The following is a 22,185-nucleotide window of genomic DNA, read 5'->3' on the forward strand; positions in this document are numbered from 1 at the left end:
ATTCAAACTCGGTTAGCAGGAACCAGAGCAAGACTGTGTCCCTGAGCTGGGGAGAAGGAGGTTTCTGCTCCCTCAGAAAGTGCCCACCTTGCATGCACTAAGCCTCACCCACAATCAGAGGCAGCTCTGGGGGCATGAAGGCTGCCTCCCCATCTCCAAAAGCAGAAACCAAAGTTAACAAGGGGTGAGCAAGGGAGGTACACCGGAACTGCAGGGAGAAAGGCAGTTGTGGCTGCCATCTGCTGTGAGCAAGATGTTTGGAGAACAAGCGCTCCTAGCTCTGAGGTCTCCCAGCCAATTTGGGAGGGTGGGGTGGCCCCTCTGCAACTCGCACTCAGTCCCAGGATGGGGTGAGGGGGATAGAGTCTGTACAATGTCCTAGGGCCAAGACTAGAGCAGCCACTGAGGGGTGCTAGGACCAGTCCTACCCTCCTAAACCCTGGCTACACCTGCCTGACCTTCTGATTCTTGAGCATATGGGGACCAAGATGCTCCTGGCTTTGGGGAGTCAATCCCACAATGAGACAGTGATAACTGAAACAGAGGGCAATAAAGATGACAGTATCAGTTCGTCAAGGCAACTTCCCATCATCACCTCATTTCACCCTATTATTCCCACAGGAGAAGGGCCAAGAGGGTCCACAAAAGGGTGGTCAGGCCCTGCTCCTCCCTAAAGAGGGACCTGGCTAACTAGAACCCACCTAAACAAGGTTCTGAGGTCCTTGACACACACTCTCTCTCTCTCTCTCTCTCTCTCTCTCTCTCTCTCTCTCTCTCTCTCTCTCTCTCTCTCTTTCTTTTTCTGTTTTGCAAGACAGGTTTCTCTGTGTAGCTACCACTGTCTAAAACTCACTCTGTAGACCAGGCTGGCCTCATACTCAGAGATCTGTCTGCCTCTGCCTCCTGAGTGCCAGGGATTAAAGGTATGTGTCACTGCCTCACCCTTTGACTATTCTTTCGAGCTCAGGAAACAATAAACAGAACACCCCAGTGAATAGGAGTCCACTGAAGACCAAGGATACAAAGACCTGTCATAGGCCTCACAAGTTCAGCAGCAGGTAGGAAAAAAGCCTGGGACCCTCGCTGCTCCCCAGATTCCTGCAGCTTTGCCCCACCTGGTGTAGTACTGGCTCCACATTTCTGTCCACAGCACAGCCTTACCCCACAGGGTCACACTTCCCCCATACAAGTAGCCTGACAAGAGAACCCCCTGAGAGGTTCAATACTATGCTAGCCCACTGGGAAGAACCATCCCAGCTGGGGCCTGATGTTTCTTCATGCTGCCCATGAATGTTGCCTGCTTAGGTCATAGCTGCCTTAGTCTCTGTGCTCCTTTCCCCAGTTGTAGGCCAAACTGAGTATCAGGTTAGCCTTAAGGCTGGTCAAGCCTGGGCTGGCCAGCCTCACTCCTGCCTGGGACACCTTACCACTGTGCCTGTGAACAAAGAATCAGCACCGTTTGTTACAGAGGTGCTGTGAACACTCAGATAGCCTGCTTGTCAGAGGTGCTGGCTCTGGCACCTGACCAACAACACTCGAGGTTTCTTTCTCACAAGGCCAGAGGGATGAGTGTCTTGACCAAATATGCCAGAGTCCCAACTCCTAGAGGCAGCCATCCCCTGTGCCTCCAGCCCAGGGAGTCACGGCGATGGCCTCTCCCGCTGATAACAGGAAGCCAGGGATGCTGGGGCTAGTCACTCAGAACTGCACATCTCCCCCAACCCAGCACCCCCCAGCTCACCCCACGCATCACTGCTGCCACCGCCCCCACAAGCCTGCTAGCAAGCCATGCACTCCAGTGCTGTCTGCTCAGTCCTCCCCCGCCCCTCCCTACACTGTGATTGCGACACCTCTGTCCTACTGCCTGCTGGGGGAGGCCTGAGGACGAGCTCTGGGTGTCTGAGAACCAAGTACACAGGACCTGTGGGTTTTTTCTGGGGGAGGGGGAGCCAACAGTGTTCTTCTTTCTCCCAGGGGTCTTTGGCCCCAACTAGGTCATTGGACTGACCCCACTTCCTGCCTCTCACAGTCTTTAGCCTGGCTGCCCTGTCTGTGTCTGGGAAGTGCCTCTGCATCAATGGCTTCCCTATTCCCTAGTCTCTTGGCAGGGGTAGGGCAAGGAAGGCGGTTGGCCCAGGAATCTTCAGGAGCAGCCATGCTCAAGACCTGAGTCTTACTTGTCTCATACTGGGGAGTAGGGTGGCAGGCTCTTTGGCAGGCCTAGTGCATTGTGCTGACTCTATCCTTCACCCCATCCTGGAGCTGAGTGTGAGTTCCTCTTACCACCCAGACACCTTCACAACTCCTGCTTCAGCAGAGGCACAGCCCGGCCCAGGGTGAGTCAGCCAGGGAAGCCCCAGCGCCAGCACCCACCACTGGAGAGGCTCCGCTGACACCTATGAGTGGGGTATCCAGCCCCTCCCACAGAGGGTGAGAGGAACACCCGGGCTCCCTCACCCCCATTTCCTGTTCCCTGAGAGGGGAGCCAGGCAGGTGGAGCAGGAGGAAGTCACACTGCAGGCAGCTTTGAAAGATAGGCCATGGGCACATGCCCGCCTATGACCTGACCCCTCAGGCTTGGCACATTAGTGGAGAGGAATACCTGGTGGCTCCTGTCCAGTGCCAGCCATCCTGGCCTCTGAGTACTATGCTTTTTAGGGTTTTGACATCCTCATGACTCCAGAAGATGAAGAAATGGGCACTCTACCTCATTATTGAGTGGCTTACTCCTTGTCAAGCCAGGATGGAGAGGTAACTGAGGCTCAGACTATCCCTTTTCCAGAAGGTGAGACCAAGGCCAAGCAAAAATCAAGGCCAGGAGAGAACTAGGCAGAACCAGAAAGATGTTCTGTTCTGGAAGAAGCAGGAGAAATGGCCAGGACTATAAACCCACCAGACCAGACCTTGGTGCTGGAGATCACTGGCTACCACCTGCAGCTTGCCTGACAGTGTAGGAGAGATTGCTTTAAGGCCTGCCTCAAGATGCCTCCTCCCACCCCACCCCCACCCCCACCCCCACTCACAACTCCATCCCTTTCTGGTCTGGCACTCACATAGCAAGGGCCCTCTACCTCTGCCTAGGTAAGAGAAATGAGGTAGACATGAGGTTCTGAACATGCTCCACCCACAGCCTTGCAGGGCTCTTCCAGGGCCAGAGAGATCTATGGCCTGGGAGCTCCCAGATCAGGAGGCATTGGCCACACTCTGCAGGACCTCAGGACATGCCACAGTCCAACCTCTAGGGGTTTTCTGGTCAGATTGAAAAAAAAAAAAAAAAAAAAAAAAAAAAAAAAAAAAAAAAAACCAAGGTGGGCAGGTAATACAGGGTTACAATGCAAAGGACCTTGGAATGGGGTCAGTGCTCAGACAGGAGACAGGAGGCATCCAAGAGGGAAGGTGCCTATCTGGCTCATCTCTCCTCCCCTCCATCCACTCCAGGAACAAGCAGGAGATATATGGTGCACAGAGCCCACTCTCCTGCCACTGCTGCCAGGGGGAGCCCCTGAGCTGAGCCTTCTCTGGGCCACACACAGAAGCAGCTCCTCTGGGCTTCTGGACCAGGGGGTGCACACTGGAGAAGGCCCAGGGGCCCAGGAGCTGCTTCCCCAGCTTCCCCAGCTTCTTGGGTCACATGCATGCTGACTGTTGCCTGGGCAGGTACTAGGGACCCTATGCATGGGCTGAGAGCTGGGAAAGCTCTCATTTAGGTTTCTGTAGGCCCTGCTAGCTTTGATCTTGAGCTCCTGCTGGGCTTTCCCTTTCTTGGTTCTTCCTAAAGCCTGGCCTCTTGCACTTCCGGGACAGGGAAGTGGGTAGTGGGAGAAATTCAGAAGCCTGTCCACTACTTTGAAAGAAGCCTGGAAACATGTGGCCACATAAATCTCCTGGGTTTATTTAAATGTTTTTCAAACAAATGTCTTGAATGGCTTTCTTCTATCCCCACCCGTCCTGGAGCTGAGCCACTCAATGGAAAACAGTAGCTCAAAAGTCTTAGAGCTGCTGGGAGTCCTCATTTGGACACAAAGCCAGCCATCGAAGCACTCTGGAGGTAGCTCAGACCCTACCCATGAGATCCAGGATGTCAACCTTAGGGCCAGGATCATGCAGACACCCTGAGTCTCTGTGGTCAGTGGGTCTACAAAGACTCCTGCCACACTTATCATATCACTATGGCCCACAGTCATGGAGGCCTAGAGAGCAGAGACAGACAGCCCCGATCAGGCCTTTCTCTAGGGGACCAGCAGCCACTCAGAGATACACGGCTAGCGTTGGAACAGAGAGGAGAGGTCTTCTCAGGCAACTGAAACTGACCAGAAAACCAGACAGTATAGTTGGAACTCACCGAAAGACAGGGCAGAGCAAGAGGCGCTAGAGTTAAGTTCAGGCTGCTCTCATGATCCAGAGACAAAGACCTGAAGCCCAGGGACCTACCCCAAATCACACAGCTTTGGGTTTTGCCCTGTCGGAAATGCCACTCAAGCCTCATCCACTCCACCATTACCTCCTTAGCGCAATCTGTGAGCCTAGATTCTGGAGTTTATTTTAGGGCACCTGATGGAAAATGAACTGTATGTACCCTGAAGCCTTGCAAACTGGGGGTGAGGGGCCTTTTAGATGTCTCTCCCCACTTTCCTTCCATGTAGCAGACAGGTATCCTTATCATCACTAGAGGAAACAGAAGCAAGAAAGCGATAGACTTTCTTCAGATCAAAATGATACACTAGGAGCACCCAAACCTGGAAAAGACGAGGGGACCTGGACAAGGTTACTACAGCCAGAGTGCCACAGTCCTGGCAGATGGATTTTCCACTAGCCAAAGAGGCCTCTTGTCTCATGCTGAGTGAGTCTCTTGTGTCCCTGGAACCCTAGACCAGACATGTTTATGTCACATTTTCCTCCTTCCTACGAAATTATGCTCTCTCTGGAAAACAGAAACCACCACCACTAACAATAAAAGAACCAGAAGCTGCCCCCAATCCTACTAGAAAAATTAACTATGAACAACCATCTAGTCCTTTGTTTTCTCTGTCCAAATATAGTGTGTGATGGTTACTGTTGACAGAATCTAGGATCACCTAGGAGACAAACCTCTGGGCATGCCCGTGAGAGTTTGGGGATTGGGTTAATTGAGGTGGGAAGACCCACTCTAACTGTGGGTGGCACCATTCCACGGGCTGCAGCCACAGACTAAATAAAACTGAGACAGTAAGTGGAACACCAGTCTCTCTCTCTCTCTCTCTCTCTCTCTCTCTCTCTCTCTCTCTCTCTCTCTCTCTCTCTCTCTCTCTTTGCTTCCTGACTCTGGATACAATGTAACCAGCTGCCTCAAGCTCTTGCTGCCATGAAATCTCCACCATGATGGTCTTGAAATGTGAGCCAGAATAAACCCTTCCTTCCTTCAGATGTCTTTGTCCAGTGTCTTAAAATAGCTATGAGAAAAGTAACTATTGCACCTGGCTGCTCTGTATCTGTCATTTCTCTTTAGGCAACCGGAAAAAGTGAACTCTGCTCATCAAATGGCTCTCACCTCTATTACCTCTCCTCAACACAGCAGAATTACAGTAGATTATTCACCCAGAGCCTCAGTTTCCCTCTTCCTGCTGTGAGGAAACCTCTGAAGCAAGCCTAGGGCATATACTTCTGGGCTCCAGGCTTTGATGACAGGACCCTGCTATATCCTGTCTTTTTGACAGGGGAAGCTTTTCTGCCCCCTTGAGTTTGAGGAGTGTGCATGGAGTTCTACCCTTCACACAGCTCTCAGGTAGTGATTCCCAGAGATGTGCAAAAGGAAATAGCACTTGACTGATAAATGCAAATTTCCAGTGCCCCTCCATTTTCCCACCCAGCAATGCTGAATCAGTGAGTTGAAGGTGGGGCCCAAGAATGTGTTAAGAGGAGCCCTGACTTAGAAAGTGGGCTATCTAAGCATTAGAAACTATATATCCAGTGGTGATCACCCCTAGATCCTGGGTACCATCTCAGAGAACTCAGATGATGGTGGTGCTGTATATCAAGTAACAGTCTGCTCTCTTGTCTGTTTCAGGGTTAGGCCACATTCGGGAATGCTAAGCAGTACCAATGCAAGTACCTGTGTAAGTACTCGGCAGTGTCAACACAATCATCACACTCACCAACATACTCACACACTGTGCCTTTGCCACTCAAAGTATGGCCCATGGACCAACCACAGCCCACTGGGGGTTAAAATTTCAGCTTATTAGAAATGCAGACAGGGTCCATCTGGCCTGAGCTACAGCCTATATCAGCAAGCTCCCCACATGACACGTGAGTGTCACTGTAGTGCCATACCCAGTCCTGGACAAGCAACTAGAGAGTACATTCCATCTCTCCCTCCTAGTGTTCTCAGAAGTCCAGTCATGCCCATTTTATGGGTTTAAGGACCCAGAAGCTACAGCAGGAACCCCCATATCAGAGCCCTCAGTACTCCCCAGGGACTTCCAGATCCACTTCACAGATGAGGCTGTGGTCCAGTTACAAGCCATGGTCACAGCAGCAGAGGGGAAGTCAAATCAACAGCTCTGCAGCCCTCCCTGGGCAGCGGAACTGTAGCTGACCCCCCACTGTCTGTCTGGAGCCCTGTTCCATCCTGGCCCACTATGCCTTCAGTCTGCAGCTCAGAGCCAGGTTGGATGACCTGCCTCCAAAGTATTCAGTCTCTGCAGACACAGCTGGGGACAGGAAGTAGGATCTGGGGCGGAGGAACCAGGAGCTCAGTTTGGTCTGAGGACATTCTTTCTTCACAGCCAGACCCAGTTCTGTGTGCCTTTTGAAAGGAAGTAGAGAATAGCTGTGCTCAGCCCGATGAGGCCGGCCTCTTTCAACATTCCAGTTGCTGCCATTTCCAATTACAACTTCAGAGGGCTCCTATAATTTATACATCCCAGGATGCACTGCTCCAGCTGCTTTATGATGGGAGTTCATTACACCATTAAGGTTAAACTTTTATAAAGTACTGAGCAGGTGGTGGGCTGGGCGCCCAGCTTAGTTACCGCTCCCAGAAGCCTGCTGAATGGGGTTCACCTGGGGAAGGGAGGGGACAGGCTCTCTAAAGGGACCAAGAAACAGAGAAGGCGGCTCCTGAGGTGCCTAGAGCCTCCATTAGCCTGTTTATTAAACTGCATAGTATAGCAGGCAGGCAGCAAGGAGAACAATCTGGAACAGCTCAACAGCACCGGCAGGGGGCATGCGGGGTGAGAGGAACCATCCTGTGTGAGCCTGAAAGGCTCTGCCAAGGCCAGGGAGGTGTAAGGTCTGAGGAGGACAGGGCTGGGAAGCTGAGCAGCTACAAATCACAACTCAGCCTACACATGGGGAACAGGCCTGGGGCTTCCTGGGAATCAGGAGATTGGTCTTCTCAGCAATGGGGTATCCAAAAGAAGGATGGCTATCCAGGGGCTCACAACGTCCCCAGTGGGAGATGAGGGCAACAAGCAGGATCAACACCCTGAAAGTAGGAGCCACACTGACTGGCAGCAGAGATGTGGCTTCTAACAGATTTCGTGGACATTCTAAGGAAGCTGAGGTTCTGTGAAACATTCACTGCTCCTCCTAGGTGGGACAGTCTTGAGTGCAAAGGGGATAAGTGTCCATAACACAGAAACTGCCAACATGCTGCATTAAACGTGACCCTGAGCTTGGAGCACTTTGAACTGAGTCTTGAAGGATACCAGGGAGTATGTGTCATGTGTCAGCCACTAATCAGAAGAATCTGGTGACTTTCCTCTTATGCCTCCCAGCTCCACATAAAAGTCCAGTGCATGGTAGGAGCTCAGTTTGATGATGACCTTTTTATCAGCAGCCTGGCCAAAACCTAAAGGACCTTTGAGAAGAATTTCTTAACTCAGCAAGAGGGAACCGTGACTGCTGTTCCCAGGCACATTGGGCTCTCCTGGCCTTCTCCTTCACATCTTTATAATGGAGGTGGGTTTCTGCCTGGACTTCAAGCCTCAGAGGGCATGCTATGGTGCCTACAAATTGGGCTCACTTCATTACCCAGCCACTGAAGACGCTGTCATGGTCAGGCCATGCTGTGAAGCCCAATCTGGTTTGCAGCCCCACCATCCATCATCCTATAGCCCCAGGATGGCCGGAGGGGCCAGAGAACTCTGCTTACAGGAGTTCAGAGTGAAACTGGCATTCCCAAAGGCCTCAGGAGAGGATCATTAAACAAAGGCAAGAACCGGATGGAAGGGGTGCCAGAGGGAAGCAAACCAAAAGAGGAAAGGAACCAAAAGGAGCTGGGGGTTGGGAAGGCCAGCTTCAGAGTAGAGTGACTCCAGAGGGGGACCAGCAAAACAGTGCCAGGTCGGAGAAAAGGTCCAGATGCTGGCAAGGAGGGATGCCTAAGGGGTGTGGCCTGAACTGAGGAAGAGTCTGGGGTCATCTAGCTTCAGAGGAAGCACAGCACTGGGTAAAAGAGGGTCTCGTTAGCTTTAGCACTGGCCTTGGCTTCCAGAACAATGGCCAGAAATGATCATGAGAGTTACTGAGAACACTTAACCTGCACTGGGCATGGTCATTCTAGGCTCTGGGCAGGAATGCCTAAAGAGGTGTCATATGATACCAATGTGCCTCATTCCAGCAGAGTCCCCTTCCCCTGTTGGACAGAGAGAGAGAGAGAGAGAGAGAGAGAGAGAGAGAGAGAGAGAGAGGAAGAAGAGGAGGAGGAAGAGGAGGAGGAGGAGGAGGAGGAGGAGGAGGAGGAGGAGGAGGAGGAGGAGGAGGAGGAGGAGAAGGAGAAGGAGAAGGAGAAGGAGAAGGAGAAGGAGAAGGAGAAGGAGAAGGAGAAGGAGGAGAGTGCTACCCAAGCAGCAGTGTACTACAGTGAAGCTCTGTCTTTAGGTAGAGTCCATATCTGAAGGCCTGTGTTATTTAAAAGCAGAGAAGATGAACCAGAAGTAGAAAGTCAGTGGTAGGCATGGGTGTCGTGCTCTTAGAGACAGGCAGTCTCTGAAGAGCATGAAGCAGACAGAGTTCTAGGAGTTCCAGGCCCCTGAAGCTGAGGCTGCAAAGGCTGGGGCTGTTCCCTCAGCTACCAGCCTAGGACTGCCCAACCACTCTGTAGCCTGCAGAGAAACTGCAGCAGGGCAGTTGTCCCAGGACAGTGAAAGAGCTGTGAGAAGTGGGAGTAGGCTACAGGGCGTGCCAGGGGAGCCTGATGTAATCCCAGCCTGCAGAAGGCGGAAACTTGGGAAGTTAAACGAATCGTCACCTAAAGGCAGCCTGGCTGCAGATTTCCAACAAGCAGTGCCAGGCCTGCCTTGCCCCCACCCACAAGTCAGTCCTCTGCTCTGGGGCTCTGGGAGGATCAGTACAGAACCGTTCAGATCCCTGTGGACTTTCTGAGAGAGCCCCCTGCCAGGCACTGAGCTGATGGGCGCTGGGGAGAGCGTTCCTAGCTGAAAGCAGAGCGTTCCTAGCTGACGCCCTGGGAACCCTGCCACGGAGAGTCAGGCAGTGTCCTGCTTCCGGGATGCAGGGCTCACCTCTTTCCCAGACTTCTGCATGTTTTGGGGGGGGGGCGGGGGTGGTATAGAAGAGATCTAGGTGGCTACTTGGCAAACTATCCCTCTTCCTCACAAAACCCAACCTGAACTGACCTAGTTAGAACACACATGGAAACAGGGGAAACAGGGCCCACAATCCTTAGAGCCCCCTGCACTTCATATGAGAAGTACCAGGGCCCAGGTACTTCTCAGACAACCAGTAAGCCTAAGGCAGGACGGACAACCTTTCTCAGAACCTCCTGCCCCTTTCCTGGTACCACAGGGTTCTGAAGTTCCTGGCAGCTGTCAAGCCACAGGATTCTCTCAAAGCCTGTCTGGGTGGCTTCAGGGGTGAGTATATATGCTTTATCCTGAGGTTGTGTGTCCAGCCTTAAGCACTCTTGGTTTGCCTGCCAAACCTCACAGGCAATCCTAACCTTTGTTTCTTTCCTGGTCCCTTCCCTCCCAGCATCACCTTTCAACACAGGCCAGCCAGGATGAACACCCTTATTGCTGACCTGCAATCAGAAAAACTGAAGCTCAGAATGGACAAGTAACTTATGCAGAGATGCCCAGCAGAGAGGGACAGAGTCCAGCCCCAACTCAGCATATTTCACATCCCCCAGAGTACCCACCCTATGGAAATGGACACTCCTGGTCCTCCCAGCAAAAGGGGGGCCTGACACAGGGCAGACAGGACATAGGGATGTTCTATTTGATAAACACAACATACTTGACTGATAGAGGCGGGGGTAGGGGATCCGAAGGAGACTTAAAATCCCTTAAATCTGGCAACCGAATGACCCTTAGAAAGTCTGGAAACATCTATAAAAAGGGTTCATGCTACCTGCCCCTGGCGTGGTGAGGGTAAAACGAACTAAGAAACTGACAGATGCCTGGTGCTGGCATCTCTGCCCAGCAAATGTTACATCACTAGTTCCTCACTTTTAAAGAAGAAAGGGTGAGCAAAGGGAGCCATATACACTCTCAGGGCTGTCTAGATAGAGTACAGTTGAGCAGAACATGAAGAAAGGTTTCCTGTAGGAAGAGGCTTGTGTGGAGTCTGGAAGAGAGGCAAAGCTGACCTGGGACACGACAATGAACTCAACCTGTTCAAACCCTGTTCTCCACTTTGCCCTGTTCTCCCTGTTGCCTATGTAGACCTGAGCAGGTGATTCAACCTTTTCAAGACTCTGGTAAGATGGGGCTTATGGGGATGGAGGAGTGAAGGGGATACCTGCTACAAGGAGTAAACAAGAACCTCTGTCTCTCAAGCTGTCATTCACAAGAAGAAAGCTGTTGTTGCTGCTGTTGTTACTCTCTATGTGGTTGCTTTGAGGTAGGGTCTATCTAGGTAACCCCAGCTACCCTAAATCTTGCCAAGTAGACCAGACTGATCGCAGGCTTTCAATGATTCTCCTGCCTCTGATTTCTGAATGCAAGGCTTCAGCTGTGTACCACCACACACAAATCCTTACTGTTATTCTGTGGCACAGCAAATCTCTCAGCGTACACACATTGGTATCTTCTCAAACCTCAAGTATGGAAAGATTCACAAAAGTCAAGCATAGAGTCCTGTCCCCAGAGGGACAAAATTACAGTCCATGGATCCCACCCCTCACGTGGCCTGTCCGCCAGGGCAATGAGAAGGGGGAGGGGCAGGGTGTATGGTACATAATGAAGGAATATCAATAATGAATTAACCACAAGTGAGTCCAGGAACATCAATCATAAATTAATTAAATGGCTCCATGAGAGACCGTGACAAGATCCTACTGGGGATGAATTAATATGGGAGTCCTATCTCAGCATCCATAGCCAAGGCCACTTTCCTCAGGCCCCAAAGAGACACAGCGGCTCTTTGGCCAGGAAGGCTTCCAGGTGAGGGGATGCTTCTTGGAAACAGCCCCCCAAAACACAAGTGCAGACAATCCCTGTTCTCCCCCGACCCAGCCCCCAGCTTGGAGAAGTCTCCAACGCTGAGAGGATTTTGATGAAACTTCCCAGAATAGTAACCTCCTGGGCTGAACTCAGGCAGGCGAAATTTCAAGGGGTAATTTGGTGAGAAAATTATTTAAAAAAAAAAAAAAAGCCTAGAAGTAAGTGCTAGGAATAGCAGAAGCCCTCGGTGGCTTAAGAGACAAGGACAGCCTTGAGGACAGTGTCAACAACCTCATGGGGATCCTTCAAAGCCTCTAGATTACACTCTGGCCTGGTGCCACTCTGCTGGGAGCCACCATCTGCAAGTCACAAGGGAAGAGACTGCAGGCCCTGCGCAGGTTCTCCTCCTGCCTCCTGCCCCTTCTCACACCCATCTCCTAGAAAACAAACCCATAGATTGTGTGGCTTCTGCCTCCCCTCCACATTCCATGATGTCCTGCATCTCCACTGAGCTTCGCAGGGTTGCCACCAACCTTGCTCCAGCACTACATTCTGGGCCTTCTATGTTCTTGTCCATCAGCAGCCCTGGTACCTGTTCCAGATGTGTCTTCCCAGGGTAGTGGTCCCAGGCCCCAGATTATTATGCAAGACATTTCAGTGATGACCATCTTTACATAGATGTAAATCCAACCTGTGGCCCTACCCTCATGGTCCCGGAGATCCAGCTCTTCCCTATCCTTCCAATCAAATGGTCACTGCTTCTAGTTTCTTCTGGCTTGTGCACCCTGCTGGCCTTCCTGGCCACATCCACTATTGTGGTCTAACCTCTCACTGGTCCTAAAGAGCCTGGGTTAAGAGCCAAGACCCTGTTCAAGTTTCCTTTAATCACAGCATTTAAATTACTTCCCCTCATTTAACCTCTTGAAGCATCACTTCTGGAAACTTGAACCCTGAGGGCAGAATCTGCACCTTCTGCTCTGGTGTACCCAACTTGTCTATATGACCTTCTTTGACTCCAACCCACAGCTGGTACTGAAGAAGTAACTATATCTGTATCCAAGAGAAGCATCCCTAGAGGGGATGCTACTGAGATAGACTCCTCCAGGACAGGATGGCCCTGATGTCTCTGTATCAGATATTGGAACCTGTTACCCTCCCTGGTTCTATTCAGATCAGAATGTCATGCGTTTTGATGGAATAGAATCTGACTAGAGAGTAAGAACCTTGACTGGGTAAATGCTCCCTGGGTCCCAATCGTGATCTCTGCTCCATGGGCTTTATAGGGTGAAATTCTTATAAGAGGTTTGTTATCTCTCTCTCTCACAGATAAGGAAACTGAGGTGTGGAAAACTACCAGTACTGAAATCTAGATGTCTGCCCTCAGCATCTAGACATACAATATCCACAGGCTATGATACTATCTGGACTGTCCCCATTGGACTTCCAGGTGTTGGAGGAAGAGGTAGGAGGCAGGCGTGAATCAGCCCCCCCAAACTCTCTGGTCTTTGAGAGCCAGGCTCTTTCTAAAGAATACTGAGAAAGCAGAAGGGCTCCTCGGCAGACACCATCACAGAAAGCATGAAGCCCACCCTTCCATCCTGCCCAATATAGAAGGCTCTCCCCCCTCATTTGGGCCCTACTTCTTTCTCCTGCTGCAAAGCCCCACCCCACACACCCACTGACACCAGGCCAGCCAGACACCAGAGCCCACAAATTCCCACGCCAGCAGCCGCTCACACCCCCTCAGCCCTCACTTCCCACAGACACACTTGCAGGCACACGTGGCTCCACACATGTGTACTCTCTGAACAGCCCTGTGGTGGAAACAGCCCTGCCCTGCTTTCCCTAACCACAACCTGTGAAGCACCTCAGGAAAACCACACCTTTGCCCCTGGCTACATTGGTCCCCACCACATGATCTCTCTGGGGCTCCTAAGCAGCAAAGCGGTTCCCACCAAAAATCAGCTCCCTGGGTGTTGGGAAGACATGCCCATGCAGATGCGTCCCCACCCACTCCAATTCAAAGAGGTACTGGTATGAAAAAAAGAGAATCAAGACAAACGTTTTTCAGCCCTGGCCTCTGGTAACCACATCCTCAGATGTCCTGGATTCCGCGGTTCTGAAAGATTTATCTTCCCCTGACCACACACTCATTGATGCTTCCCCGAGCGCTGGTTGCCCAGTCTGCTGGAGTGTAATGTTATGCTATTCTGGTGAGAAATTGAACTAAGATGGAGTGCTTGCCCAACAGGTGGTGAATACAGAGGTCCCCACTCTGACCTGGAAAGGAGAAGGCAAGGGACAGAGTGGCTTTCGGAAGCAGGCCACACCTTTAGCTGCAGTAGGCTCACCTGGTGCTCCCTCCTCTGATCAACAACCTCTGGTCAGTAATGCCGGATTCCCTGGCACCCCTCAGGCAGAGAAGCTGGGCATTGTGACTTATGGAGCCAAAGAAGGAAAGGATGCCAGGAGCTGAGTACAGCAATTTTCAGAGAAACATGGACAAAGAAAACAGGAGTAAAACTGAAGACTGGTGTTGAAAACCTCAACTCCAATGAGTGCCTTGCCCTCAATATCCACGTCTGTTGCCAGACCCCTGTCTCTCAGGGATTTGTCAAAAATCAGCATCTACGACCAAGCCGATCACCTGGCGAGGCTCCCTAATATTATCAAACTGTGGGGAAAGCACAGAAAGCTCAGCCCTGCCTTGGGAAACAGAGACCAACTTCTCCTCTCAGCATCTTCTGATCTATCTCACCTCCTGCCCAGCTCCACTGTGCAGAATCCTAGCATCCCAAGCAGATGGCAAGGGGTAGCTGGAAAGGGCCCTGGAGCCCCAAACCATAAGGCTGAGCCACAAATCAGAACACACAGGCGGAGGTGTGGAGGGCGAGTGGAGGGGACAGGGGATGTGAGTAGACTGAAGGCTTCCTCCTTAATGGATCTGTTCAACAGAGCGCTTTCCAGGCAGGAGGTGAAGTGCCAAGCACTTCCTCCTGGGAGGTAGAAAGGCACTGCAGGAAGCATGCAGATAGCCAGGGACACCCCTCATGCCAGCCTGGGAACTGCCAAGAAAACACTCACCACACCAGGCTATTGGGACAGAGTGAATCCCTCAGCATGGAAAAGTCAGCTCACCACACCTTTTACCTACGGTTCAACACTGCAGCTTCGACAGGAGGCAGAAAACTTTGTACCTCAGGGAGCAAGCTTTTGCAGTGAGTTGTTGGTCATGGCAGACACTCACAGGGATGCTAGAGAAAAAAGGCCCAAAGTGAAGTAATTTACAGTTCCCCTCACCTTCCCCACCTGGAAAGGGTGTTCAGTCAGAAGTTGATGACATCAGGATAGATGTTTTGGGACTTCTCACCATAGTTATCCAGCCTTAAGGATGCTCACTATTTCCCTCCTCCACGTGTCTCAGGCATTCACTGTCCCCCATCCCTCTGCCATACAGCCTCAGCCTCCCACACAGGACCTCCCGCTCTGAGCCCACTTGGTCGGTACCCTGACCCAGTTCATTTTCTTTAGGCCACAGTCTCCAGAATGCTGACATGACTGCTCCCCACTCTCATCCTCAGAACCAAGGGAAATTCTCAAGAGAAAATACACTTTCCAAGCCTCCCTCCCACACAGATACCCTAGATCTGTCAGCCACAGACACCTCCCAGACCTTCCCAGATAATGAGGTGTGTGTGCAGCCCAAGCAAAGGGCTTCCTCCTGTGTGGGCCACTCCTGCAGAACTCCACACTTGCTATGGCCATGTCCCGAACCAGAACCGTCCTCGGGAGACCCAGGGCCTGATTCCAGCTCAGTAGCTGACTCAGTGTCAACAGAACCCACACTCCCCCACCAGGAGCATGTATACTCCAGGCCTCTAATTCCCCATGACAAGCCCTCGACCTACGGCTCCCTTCCTCCCCAGTCACATTCCGTGCCTCCATTTCCGACCATCTCTCGCCCCGGTCTCTTTACCTGATGGGAATCCCTGACCTTTGGATAGCCTCTTGCTGCTTATAGAATCCTCCATGTGCAATCTCCTTTCATTCTCTGGGACCACTGTGTGAAGTGACTCTTAAAGGTAACAGCACCTGCTCAAGGTCACACAACCAAGACTGGAATTCAAGTCATCTGACTCTAAATACAATGGACAACATGCCAACTTTAGTGGAACTTAGCTCACTTCCCTCAAATGAGGGAGGCTTCTCCAAGCACCCATGTTGGCAAAGAAACACCCTTCTCATGAAAAGCTCAGCTCTTTGCTTCTACTTCTGTGCCTTTCCCCAAGAAACCCATAACATCCTGAAGTCTTCTTCAACATCTCTAGGAGTCTGCAAACTGATGCTCTATGAAGTAGGACATCATGTGGCACTGAGAGAAAGAGAGAGGGGGGAAGAGGAGGAAGGAGGGGAAAGAGAGAGATAGGGAGGGAAGGAGAGAGATAGAGAGGGCACCTTCCCCAAAGCTTCTCAGAAGACCAGTTAGGACATATGCAATCCCCAAACACTCCCAGTTGCAACAGAACCATCTTCTGTGCAGCCCAAAAGATACAACTCTCAGAAACCCAGTATCATCTCCATCAACCAAGTGAAAAGAAGGGCCCAGGAACAACAGAGAGATGGTGAGACACATGGCCCCCTGACCACCAGTGAGAACCACCTATTCCTCCCATCTTCCCCAAAATGGGAAGGACTCATGAGCCAGGTACAGGTTCATAACTGGGCAGAGCTCTACCCAGGACAGCAACCAAGAACCTCATGGTAGACACATGGTGTCTCTTATTCTCATCCATCATAAAGAACACCAACCTTCTTCCAGCCTTCTGCCCCCAGGCCAGCATACCAACAAGCATTAAAGCTGAGCCCATAACAGAGACATTGTCCTACTGATCTCCCTGTAAGGGTGGGTATTTACCCTCTTATCTACCAGGTCTGAGGGCCACCAGTCTTCCCTCACAGTGCTAGTCATTCCAGGGCACTGCGCTAAGTCAAGGCCATTTCTCACAGCTGGGCCGGAGCCACTAGTCATGCCCAGGACATTGATTCTTCAAGCCCCCAGGACCATCACTCCAAACCATGTCAAGCCCAAGGCCAGAACCATGCCAACAGCCAAGCAATGGCAGCACTTTCTCACACCCATGCCCACCGCACCATCACGGCCCAGCACCAGCTGGCCACCCACCAGCACCAGCTGCGTGCATCGCCCTCCTGTACAGAGGGTGCACTCTCCACACACCTGGGCGGCCACCGCTACACCAAGGCGGGGGTGAGTCTTCTGACACCCTCTCCGGGAAACATCACACTGCCCGTGCTGTATCCACGTTGCCCACGCCCGTGCCAGGCGTGTCACCATCCCCACGCCGGTGGCCGGGGGCTCCGCGGACCTCACACCTGCCACGGGCGCGCGTGGCAGCCGCACCTCCGCCCGCGGACCTTTCGGACCGGCCACCGCGCGCAGTGGACATTGCCCAGCCCGCCACGCCGCTCTAAGGGCTCCCGCGCCCAGGACTCGGCCCGGGCCCCCTTACCTCCGGCCCGCCGCAGGGCTCGGCCCGCCGCGGCCACTGCGACCGCCACCTCCATCCTGGGCTCCCCAAGGCCCCTATTCACTAACGTTGCTTCCGCAGGGCGCCGGCGCCGGCGCGAAGGCCGCCTCCGCCCCCCGGGGGACGCTGCGTCCTTTACGTAAACCCCACTCCGCCGCCAGCGGTGACCATGGCGACGGCCGTGGGGCGGCAGCGCCCCCTAGCGCCAGGGAGGGGAGAGGCGCACAGGCCCGAGGTGCCAGAGCCCAGATCCCCGCGCGTGGGAGCGGTGGGCGCGGGGCTGAGGCCTCCGCGGGGGCTCCGTGGGCAGAGAGAGGGGTTGGACCGCGAGCATTGAACAGGGGCATGGAGGCTGTCTGAATTCCCCTCCTTCAGGTCCCGCGTGACAGGGCTTAGCGTGGGAGATGAAAAATAGCAAGAAGGATCACCGGAGAACTGGTTTGTTTGGGGAGAGGAAAGGAGAGAAATGGGTCCCACCTCCTTCAGGGGACCTAGCAGCGTCTTAAGGAGTTGGTACACATCTTTATCTATGTCCTCCCCTCTTCCCCTACTCCCACCTTTCTCAACACCCAGCATAGTGCCTGACAGCCAAAGGGGAGTTTGATCAATTTTGATTTTCTGGTAAAGGAAGAAAATTGCCCCTCCTGTTCTTCACACACGCCCATCCATTCATGGGCAAGTCGCTCCACTTGCCTTCCTGAAAATTGCTTTTTAGCAGGGGCACGGCTATGCTGGGTTGAGACTGGGGAGTGGGTGAGTGCAAGCTTGCCCTAAAGGATATCAGGTCGCTGCGGGAGGCACATGGGGGCTAAGCTGAGAGCTACAGCTGCACGGAGGGTCACGGTAAGAGTGGATCTAGAGGTCATGATGAAGCAATCAGGCAAGTCTCAAAAGTCCAGCAGAAAGACATGAAAGGTCAAAAGGAGAGTAACACAGAAAAGTGTCTAAAGTGTTTCATTGCCCAGTCGTCATCCTGAGAAGTCAGGACGATTGACTCTTGTTCTGTAGGCGTGGAGGCCATAGGTGGGCATCTGGCTAAAAGTGAAACCCTGAATCCAGGGCAGACTTCTCTTTGTTGCAGTAGTTCAGCCCCTCTCCAGGCGATTTGGTATCACCTATGGTTATTACTTCAAAGATAAGCTCTGGTTTAGGTAAAGGAAATGGATGGTGGGCTTCAAGAATTCTTGAAAAGCTCTCGATGTCCCAAGAAGTACAGAAATCAGGGGAAGCCTTGGTTACAGTTCAGGGACTTTATCTCTAGATTGTCACGATTCATTCAAACCACACAGTCAGAGATAATATCTTTCTTCAAAGTTCCAGACCCCTGGAAGAAAGAATTATATTGGTTCCTGTGAATCATGGTGGATAAACTAATGCCAGGCAGAAAGTACTCTGTAAAATCAGCCCTTTTCCTTATTCACAGAAGTTCCCGATGAAGAAAGCATGGCTGTGTGACCATCCCTAGATGGTCTACTACAGTCTACCCCCTAGCTGTCCAGCACACAGGAAACCACACGAATTCCTTACACATACACACATCATCACCATCATCACCATCATCATCACCACCACCACCATCACCATCACCATCACCATCACCATCACCATCATCATCCTTCCCATGTATCTAACTCTAACCAAACGGGTTCTGACAGTCTATTGTGGGAGGCTAATATTACTGGAGATCCTCAAGGTGATGTCCTGTTCTTGGTCAGCTGCTTCAGTGATTCCCACATAGAGTATTCCATACCAGGATTATTCACTGCTACTAACATAACCTTTGAACCCTTCCAGCTGGGTATATGACATGGACATGCCATAGGGAAGCTTCCTAGAAATTCTGAACCTCAGACCCAAGATCTCAGTGTGATTACAAAACCCTCAGGGGATCTCTGTGCATGTGAAAGTTTGGAAAACTGTCATTGTGAAACTGGGGAAAAGGGGAAAGGGAAAGGTAAGATGAAGCGTTTTTAACCTTGATCGTTCCCATTAGACACTAAACATTTAATGTTCTGTTTTTAGCATACACGAGATCCCGAGTGCAATCGCCAACCCCAAAACAGACAAAAGGCAGTAGTTAATTATTTAGAATTCAACGATGTGAGCGAGGAACAAGGAAACTCAGGCAGAGGCTGCAGGCGTTAGTTTTGCAACTGGTTTTGAACTCCTGGAAGGAATTCATGACTTCCTTCCTCTGACTCCTTATTCCTCTTTGCCTTCTGTTCACGTCTCATTTGGCTAGCAGGCTGACCTAAGTCTTAATCCTTCAAGGCCTTCAGTGGCAATGCATAGCATCTCTGGATCCGCCCGCTTCCCCCCCCCCCCCCCCCGTGTTAGTGTGTTATGGTCTACCTTATCTATCTTATTCTTTGAGACAATGTCTCTTACTGAACCATGACTCCCTAACTCACTGATTCCCTGGGCCTGCTAACTAGTGAGCACTAGGGGGTCCTCCTGTCTCTGTCTCCCTGGCACTGGACCATTTCCAGATAGGGCCTCTCTATTTAGGCCTGGCTGTCCTGGAACTCACTATGTAGACCAAGTTGGCATCAAAGTCACAAAGGTCTTCCTGCCTCTGCTTCCACATGTGCCAGCATGCCCGGCTTCTGTTCAGCTTTTTACGTGAGTGCTAGGGGTCTGAACTCAAGTCCTCATGCTTGCTAAGCATGTGGCCAAATGCACCGTCTGCCCAGCCCTTCCACTCCTGCTTCTGAGACCCTTGGCAAGGAGCAGCCATGAAGGGCAGCTGGCTCTGAACACATACTCTCTGGGGTCTGTCCTGGTGTGGTTCCAATGCTGTGTTTAGCTTTTCCTCAGAGTACCTTCTGGCCTGGTTCAGCTTGGTATCACTGGTGGTAGTAGGGTTGTGAATGGAGCTGATGAAGATGAAATGAGGCACCAGAACCAATGGCAAGTTGTAGGCTGGTCCTGGTCCAGCTGCCTAGCTGTGCTCCCTAAGCTCGGTGCCAAATCTTCATTCTGGCCTCAGTTTCCCCCTGGGTCCCAGTGGGGATAATAACATGGCTCCTCCTCCCAGGGGGCTGTGTGGATTAACTAATTAATGAGTGTGACATCGCCTGTTTCCACAAAGGGGCTGATTAAATGCTGGATGTTGTTATTAGAAGCGATGGAGGGTGTGTGACAGGCAAAGTCTGCTGGAGACGGATCTGCTCCCTTTGTGTCCTCCCCACCCCCCTCCTCCGTCTGCCCCACATTCTGCAAGCTGAACATCTTGCAAGACAAAACCAAGATGATTTTTTTTTGGCACCCCCCAAAGACGGCGTATAACTTTTGCACATTTCCCCTGTGCTGGAATGTGACTCACGGCTGAGTTTCATAGTATAATTTGTCTCCAACAGCTGGCACAACTGTACCCTGCCCCAGACTCTCATAGCAGCTGTAGACAGGGATGCTTTAGCCAGTGACTGCAAAATTCCTGAGCTGGACACCACCCCTGTGGGTTTGTTTTTTTAACTGTATTGCCCCTTGGAGATCTGGACTGGATGCTCTCATCTACTACACACACTCACACACCCACATGCTCACAAACACACACACACATACCGTCACCACCACCACCACCACCACCAACAACAACAATGACTCCCCCTACCAACACACAAACACACAGCCTAAGAGAGAAAGTGTCACCAAGACACTCCTGATTTCTACAAAGGCTTGAGAGAATTCAAAATACACAGGGTTTAAAAGTATAAAGTGTCATCTGTTCATGGCTGGGGGCAGGGGGAAAACCACAACTACTTCTTCACTTGGATGTAAGATATTAAATTACTGGATGAAATCACAGATCTGGGGCATGGTGACTTTGTGGTACCCAGCCCTGGATCCTTGTAGCTGATGTGAGAACTTTGATCACCCCCAGGGCTCAGGTCTTCCACCCCTGAGTATTACAAAGTGCCAGTTCCCCCTATATCCAGGCATCTCAGATGGGGGTAGGTGGGAAGAAATTGCTTGGTTGCCACCAGGTAAATAAGTCTGCTGCTGGTATCCCAAGAGGGGAATGTTGTTTATCCAAATAGCACAAACTCCACCAGCCTGGAGAGGAGAGAGCAAAGCTCTGGAGGCTGAGCTGTCAGACTCCCACAGGGAGAGAGAGATTAGCCAGTTGCAAAGTCTAGGAAATGCCTGTGAATTGAAGAATGGAGCACCTGGAGCCAGCATCACTTCTGGACCATCTTATGCGTCTCCAGTTAGGATTTCAGACCTTCCTGCCTCTGCAAACAGTTGCTGTACCTGCACTGCTAAGTCTTTGTCCTTCCAGTCTTCCTTTGGCCTACTGCTATGAAATAAAGGAGGAGATCACAGGGGCTAACTGGCTGGAGGTGGGGCCTGAGCCACATGACTTAGCTGGCATTGGAAGGGCTGGAAGATCAGCCATCATCCTAAGGAGTGAGTTCTCTCTCGAGAGGAAGGAGCCACAAACCCACATCTTTGACCTAAACTAAGTTAGTTTACTAATAGTGGCTCAACAGATTTATGAGAGTGTCCCAGTAAGGCTGGCGATGGTTAACAAACTGCAGGAGGCCATTCTAATGGTGTTTTGCTGCTAGGAATGGTAGAGGAGACCAAGCAACCTTATGCCTCCCAGGGGGAGGTTTAGGAAGTTTCTCTGCTCTAGCTTCATCCCTGTTCACTTGGGCATCACCAGAACCTCCCCCCAAATGCCCAGAGGATTGGGAGATCCTCTCATCTCATTAAGAGAGCCTATTCGTAAGTGTCTGCTCCTTGGTGGGCATTGTAGTAACTAGTTTTTTCCCTTGGGCCACTAGGGAATGACAAAAGTGTAAACACAGATGTCTCAGGAGAAAGTCAGTGTGCACACTGACTGGAATGATTCATCTGTACTCTCTGGACACCACAAGCCAGCCTAAAGAGCCTGGCTACCTGAAGGTGTTCTTCCATCTATCCGTTTACCAACTAATAATCCCACTCACCTACGCATCTATTCATTTGCCATCTACCTAATGTGTCACTTCACTCACCCACCCACCCACACATTTACCCATCCACAAACCCATCTAACCTTCTTTGCTTTCACAAACCCACCCACACACTCATCTATCTACATTCCTTCTTTCTTTCCTTCCACAAACCTATGTATCAATCCATCCGCTCAAACATCTATTTATCTGTCCTTCCTTCTATCCAACCATCCACCCATTCTTCCATCTACTTTTTTTTTTCCTTCCAAATGTTTTTTTCTGCATTAAGGTGTATGTGTTTGTGTGTTT

The 22,185-nt window shown here is 51.5% G+C and overlaps 1 protein-coding gene across 2 annotated transcripts in view; it reads right to left on the reverse strand.

Annotated features, from left to right (window-relative positions):
- The window catches only part of Dagla (diacylglycerol lipase alpha), a 58,679-nt gene extending 41,628 nt beyond the window's left edge, over window positions 1–17,051 (reverse strand). The window contains exon 1 of one of the 2 annotated variants that reach the window (XM_034522504.2): window positions 16,916–17,051. The gene's annotated coding sequence lies outside the window, so the exon portion shown is untranslated. The remainder of the gene's footprint in view (window positions 1–16,915) is intronic. The other variant, XM_076917114.1, reaches the window with a different exon arrangement.
- Window positions 17,052–22,185: the final 5,134 nt, after the last annotated feature.

Source organism: Arvicanthis niloticus, chromosome 1, assembly GCF_011762505.2.
Source record: "Arvicanthis niloticus isolate mArvNil1 chromosome 1, mArvNil1.pat.X, whole genome shotgun sequence".
Classification (NCBI taxonomy): Eukaryota; Metazoa; Chordata; class Mammalia; order Rodentia; family Muridae; genus Arvicanthis; species Arvicanthis niloticus.